This window comes from Falco cherrug, chromosome 11 (genome assembly GCF_023634085.1).
Source record: "Falco cherrug isolate bFalChe1 chromosome 11, bFalChe1.pri, whole genome shotgun sequence".
In the NCBI taxonomy this organism is placed as follows: Eukaryota; Metazoa; Chordata; class Aves; order Falconiformes; family Falconidae; genus Falco; species Falco cherrug.
The window spans coordinates 10,789,670-10,796,241 of record NC_073707.1 but is presented as its reverse complement, the minus strand read 5'-3'; the positions used below and the strand labels follow the sequence as shown (position 1 = coordinate 10,796,241).

Genomic DNA, 6,572 nt, shown 5'->3' with positions numbered 1-6,572 from the left:
GCTGACGTCACGGGCGGCTCCGAGGGGGAGGGGCGGGAGCCGCTTCCCTCAGGCGTGATGTAACCTCTGCCCTCCCGGCCCGGCGGCGGAGGGGCAGCGGGGCGGCGGGCGGCGGTGAGCGCTCCGGTGGCCGCGCGCGGCCGCGGCCGCATCGGCGGTGGGGCGGGGGAGGGGCGGGCCGGGCCGGCGGGGCAGGCTCGGAGGCGATCGTGGCTGCCGGTGGAAACATGGTGCCACACGTGAGGCTTATGTAAAATGAGCGGCGTCCGGCGCCGCCAATGGGGGACGCGCGCGCCCCGCCCCCGCCCCCGTCCCCCGCCGGCGTCACGCGGCCGCGGCCAATGGCCGTGCGGGCGGGGCGGGCGCTCCGGGCTCAGTCACGTTTCTGCCTGTATGAAGTCGGTGCCGGGCTGCGCCGGGCTGGGCGGACGCGGTGCGCGCGGTGAGTGGGGCTCCGCCGGGCGCTCTCCCCGCGGCCGGCCGGGGCTGGGGGGTGCTCCGCGAGCGCACCGGCGGGGATGGCGCGGGGCGGCGAGCGGCGGCCGCGGGGGGCAGGGGGGCTCCTCGTCCTCCCCCTCCTCCCCCGCCCGCTGGGCCGAGGTTACGTAACCCCCGCGCGCCGGGGCTCTCCCGTTGCCGGGGAGACGGGACGGGGCCGCCGGTGGGGCGGGCGGCACTGCGGGGGTCCGGCCCTCTGCCCCCGCTGGGCAGGGGGGCGAGGGGGGCTCCCTTCAAACCGGGGAGGGGGCGGCCGTGACACGCCTCCCCCCCCCCGCCCCCATCTCAGACCGTAGCGGGGGAAGGGGGTGCCGGCGGCTCGGACTCGCTGCTCGGAGCGGGGCGGGGGGCTCCGGGGGCGCGTGTGGTACGGCTCCCGCCCGCCTCGGAGCTCGAGGGGGCGTCCGGGGGTGGTGGGGGCACACGCACCCCCCGTCCCGCAGCCGAGGCCGGGGCGGGAGCTGGGGGCTCCGAGGGGTGCTGTCCCGCGTTCCCCCAGCCGTGCGGAGCTGGGGCAGCGGGTCCCCGCTCAGCGCGGGGCGGCAGTGCCCCCGCGGGCCGGGGCGGGGGGGCCACCGCTTCCCCGCCCCGCGGCCGGTGGGGGCCCGGGGGCGGCGGGGCCGGGCCCGCGGGGCTCCGGTCGGGCGGCCCTGGCGGTTGCGGGGCGCGGGCTGCGGCCGCGTCTGTGCCAAAGGTCAGCGGCGGGGCCCGGCGGGAGCGCGGAGCAGCGCGGGCAGCTCGCCTGTCCCGCCCGCTGCGCATGGGCCGCCGCCCCCTCCGAGGGGACCGCGCTGTCCGCGGCTGGAGGGTGGCTTTTCTCACGTGCGGGGCGGCGTGGCACCAAGTAACAGCCTCAGCTCGCTGCTGGCTGTGAGCGCTACAGGTAGAGTGGGCAACAGGTGCCTTGGATTTCTTTTTTTTTTGCTTTGCCTGTAGTTGCAAGGACACTTTGTTCCTTGAGACCTTGTGGTTGTGCTGCTGTTGACATTAGTAGTGTGCTATTACATGCGTGATTACAAAACACTTTATGTAAGTACAGTTTCATGCAAATAAGTGAGCAGTATGGTAACAGTGAAGCTGACACTTCGTGACGTTTTGTAATAGGTTAGGGTGGGATATGGCATTTCTCTGGGTACCGTGGGAGCTCAAAAAGCCCCCGGTGAGGCTAGCGTGAGGCCTCTGGTACTTGGAAATTGAAGCACTTTGAAATTGTATTCCAGTAAAACAGTAACTAGCTTTGAGATTGTGCATATGCCTTCATGTTGGTTTATGATTTTAGGCTGTGAGATGTCTGTTGTCTTTTCGAAATGTAAGACTCCGAGGTTTACAGTGTTGTACGTCAGAGACTGAATAGCTGCAGCTCATATACTTGCAAGGGGGAAAGGTGGAAATTCTGTAATGATTCTAGTGGTAAGATTGTCTGGTCAAGTCAAAAGTAGAGTAAAAAAACCCTGATTTAGTATAGTGAGAAACTGTTTCAAGTTGTCAGTATTGTTTTAACCACAGAATTTGTTTGCTGGTAGCAGTTAATGTCAGTTAACATTTTTCAAAACTGCAGCTATGTTTTGGAGAGTTGCCTTTTGGTGGTTTTTAAATTAAAATCTACATTAATCTCGGTGATGGCAGAGAGGAATATCTACTTGAATGCGAATGGTTGGTTTTGATAATGCAGGGTTGTTGGTAAAACTTAAGGATGTCAAGGTGACAGCTAAGGCCTCGATGGTGTGGCCCCATTCCGCAAACAGATCCTATTCTATATTAGTTAGTTTTGGGGCGTTGAACTTCATGCAACTTAAACTTCTCATACCTTCTAGGGTGCCTCAGTGTCTGTGTGTGTCCTTGATCTTCTCAGCCTTGGGCACCGTGTTGTGTTTGCACTTTACACAGTGGCTCTTAAATACAAAATCTGGGAGCAGGGCCTAGAATTTGATTCACGTTAGGGAGGGTGCCCGCATCGTTGTGCTGTAACTTCATCCCTTCTTGCTTATGCTTGTGTGTGTTTGCATGTTCTTGTGATCTTTCTTTTTGCTCTTTCTTGCTGAAACTTGCATTATTTCTGTGAAGTGAGGAAGTTTCAGTGGAGAAGTGGGCCATGTCCTTGCTACATCCAAGGCTTGCTGTTAGCCTTGTGATTAGGACACTGTTCTGAAGTGTAGAGTCCTTATTCTGGACTGTGGAGGGTTCTTGCCTACCTCTCTAGTAAGGCCTGAGGGAAAGAGAGGGCTTTTGGCCTAGAGTAGAAGAAAAAAAGTAATATCCTTCAGTTTTGATAGATTTTTGTCTGTTTCAGTTGTTTATGTCAAGGTAGAAAGGAGAATGCTTTAGTTGGGTAGTTGGTATAAGTGTCCAACACTGCGCAGTGAAGCAGCGTGGCCTGTCCTGTGCTGTGAAGAAACGTACTTTGACTTGATCTAGTCCAGAAGGTAAAGGTATGGAAAGCAGGATTGTGGCTTTCGTGCACTTTCTGGTTTCGTTTATGATCCAGAGACTACATGGTTTTGGTGGGCTTTTTGTGTATTTGTTAGTTGGTAGGACTTGTCGTAGGCTTCCTATACTTGTCTTAACACATGAATGTTATCTGTGAAAATCCAAGTAATCTTAATTTGTACAGTTTACTCTTGCTCCTTTTAGATTTCCGTACAGAGGTTTTAAAGGGAGCATATTGTGGCAGCTCTTGGCGTAATACCCTACTTCACTCTTGCTTCCCTCTGCCCGCTGGTCATAAGGTTAAAATATGGAATGACTTAGTTTATCAAGTAAACTTACTTGAGCCTGTCCCTGGAAGAATCACCCTGTGAAGAATCGTGTTTTTCACATAAACTGAGATTTTGATGGTGTTTAGCCATAGTATGGGAATAGAGAGAAAAGTGGAAACTGATTGGAAGTAAAGTTACAGATTTTCCTTCTATCTCAGACTTTATTATGACCAGGAAGTGTTTGGTTTAGATAGACTGATAAACCAAGTTTCTTTTTCCTGGGGTCTTTCCTCACCTGTATTTCTCCAACGTCTTTACAATATTAAAACGTGTTTTATGGCTTTCTTTAAGAAAAGCTTTTTTTAACCCCTTAAAGTTGCTCATGAGCAAGTGACAGTGGGATGAGGTACAATTGGTGTGGTTTAAAAGCAAGTAGAGTGCTAATAGCCAGTAGAACAAGTAAATTATCACTAGCCTAGATCAACTGTAGTGTTTTATGTAGGGTTGCTATGGCTGGCCTATGTTAAAAGGGAACATCGTGTTCTTAGTAAGGCGTTGTGTAATATTTGGCATGAATGTCCTGTAGACACTTTATTATAATGTTACCACATCATAATTACTAGGTGATCAGGTGTTCTGAAAAGGAATTTTTGTGTCCGGTTTTGGTTGCGTGGCCTAAAATTCCTCTATGAGGATGGTGGGTTACAGCAATTTTTAGCAGGGTTGTCTTGCTGCATTCATACTTTCTGCATCCAGTTATATCCCTGTTGTGCAAGTTTTTAAACTGCTTGAATATTTATTATGTTAACCTAGCTTGTCAAGCACGGAACAGCAAATGGCTCAATATCTGTATTATTATTTGTGATTTAGTTTTATTACTCTGAAGGGCTTCAACTTGCACTTTTGGGTACACATGAAGTTGGATGCAGAAAATGTTGGTCTTGAAAGTAATACCACTGATGTTTTGTGTACTGTGCAAAAGGAGTCTGTCCCCTCCTGCTTTAACTGCTGCCTTAAACTTAACCACTGCTGTAGTCATGGGCTAGGCTGTTAATGTTTCATGTGTTGCTGTAGTAAGGCAAAACTTCTGCTTGCTAGTTGTTGGTTAGTAAAGAATGACCTCGCCTTCTGATGTTTTAGAAGAGGTTTTTGGGGGTTGTTTCTTTTTTAGCTACAGGTAACATACTTCCTTCTGTGAAATATGTTTAAAGGGCATGGGAAAAGAGAAGGCAGCATTCAAAAACACACTTCATGGGCTAATGGTTTTGTGATCTGTTGCTGAGATTTCTTGTGGCCCCAGGCCACTTTTGCAAAATAATATTGCAGAGAAGACCAAAATGAGGAAGGGTCAGATGGTTTGGGGATGTCTGCAAAGGCTACAGAGAGGCTCTGAAGCTGCTCTTTAGAGCACGTTCTGTTCAGGCTGACAGTGAGCTAGCAGCCATATGTAGTAGGAAAGCCCCGAACACATGGGAATCCACATGCCTGAGCATATGCACAGTGATCTGGCACTCTAGTAAGTGGCTTAGTAGATCACCAGGCGTGCTCGTGCAGCCTGCTTGTACTCTGCCTGCCAGCAGGGCTGGAACATGGGCAGATCAGGCTTCTGTGCTTCTATTTTGTATTTCTGAAGTTACCCTTTATGTGTAGACAGGGTCTTTATATCTGAATGCCTGCACTGGACCTGTATGAAGTCCAGTAGAGTCCTGTTACTTGGTTCTCTGGCCTTGAAGATTGTGCTGCTACAGTCCTGCAGGGCCTAAGTTTCATGTGAGTTGCACAGGCAGTGGTTTTGAAGAGTGTGCTTTTCCTTGCTTATCCACATATGTGAGAAATTTTTGTGTGTGTGAAAGCTATTGTAAGGTCAAGAAAAGATTTTGTACAGGTGTTTTCAGCTGTGGCTGAAGTACTGTCTGGTGGTCCTAGAGGAGCCTTCTGATTTCACTGACTTTTTTTTTGGTAGTCTGATTTAGACATCTTTGCTGGTAGGACACAGTAAAAAGTGAGGCTAAACGTATCATCCTCGAGATACGTAATTGTGGAGTATGATCCCCCTGCCCCCTTCATTTTCTCCCAATAGAAAGCAAAATTTTATTGGGGGTGCTGAAGGGGTAGAGACTCAACGTGCTGCTTACATGACAAAGTGAACTGAAATACACAGGGAATGTGTTTCTTGGGGCAAGAGTACAAGGTTATTCTGAGAATTATGTGAGCAGGCTGCAGAAATTCAGTGCAAGCCGTACTGATGTTCATCCTGAATAGATGTGATAGTGGGAGAGAGTGCTCTTTTGAACATCAAAATCTCTGGGAGACACTTTGGGGTTTGGCTTCCAGCTGTTTTGAGTGTACTATAGTAATTCTTAATGCTTGATTTTTTCCTATAGATATAATTGTTAGATATTTCCTTACCTAGATGGCTTTTAAAAGTAGAACTGGCTTTTTGAAAGTAGAACCAAAGCTGTACTGGCTTTCAAGCATCCTGTCCTAAAACAGAGGCACTTGACTGTTAATTAACACCTGTAATTTTTCATAATTGAAGCTTAGGGAGACAAGATGAAGTGGTGAGGATGTCCAGTACTTCTCCTTTTGTTGACCTTGCTTCCTGTGCTCCTTATTCCTTGCAGCTTTTGTATCTTAGTATGCTTTTTGTGCTTGACCTTATTACATGTGCTTTTATGTTTCTGCTACTTAGTGTCTTTAATTGTACAAAGATCTTCACTATAGAAAGCGCTTCTTTGATTTTAATTACATCTCTACCATGGGTTCCTCTTGTGACTTCAGCTCTTATTTCAGTACTAATATAGCCAATTCACAGGGCAAGTACGCTGTGTTTGTTAGGTTGCCACACTTTGTGGAGTGTATTACTGAAGGCAGTGGGGCTGTATTAGTAATAGTCAGAGAATTAACTTGGCATAGAGCCTTCCAGAATGGGACTTTCATTCTGACTGAAATCGTTAACTGGGTATGAACTGCAGCGATGTCTAAAGAGCAGCATTAGCGTGGAACTTTGGTAAATGTAATACCCCATGGTGAAATTCTGCCCCTTTTTTAAGGGAAGGGAACAGTAGGTGTGCAAATATACTCTTTAATGGAGATATCAACAAATATTAAAAGTTGGAATACAATGTTGTAGATATCTTGGATCTAGTTTCACATATAATAAAGGTCAAATATGTGACTGCATGGTGGGGTGTGACAATTTTTCCCTCCTTTTTGTGACAACACTTCCTCAAATGTATCCTTTTTGTTACTTAAAAGGACAGGAGTTCGCATATGCAAATATTAAAGAGTTCTGACTACTGATCTCCTGCTCAGTAATTTCTCCAGTTCCACTTAAGAGGAGAATAGTGTTTTCTGTTTACAATCAAATGTCTTTTT

The 6,572-nt window shown here is 49.1% G+C and overlaps 1 protein-coding gene across 7 annotated transcripts in view; it reads left to right on the top strand.

Annotated features, from left to right (window-relative positions):
* Nucleotides 1-354: 354 nt before the first annotated feature.
* The window catches only part of PER2 (period circadian regulator 2), a 51,341-nt gene continuing 45,123 nt past the window's right edge, over nucleotides 355-6,572 (top strand). For all 7 annotated transcript variants that reach the window (XM_055723520.1, XM_055723521.1, XM_055723522.1 and 4 more), the window contains exon 1: nucleotides 355-442. The gene's annotated coding sequence lies outside the window, so the exon portion shown is untranslated. The remainder of the gene's footprint in view (nucleotides 443-6,572) is intronic.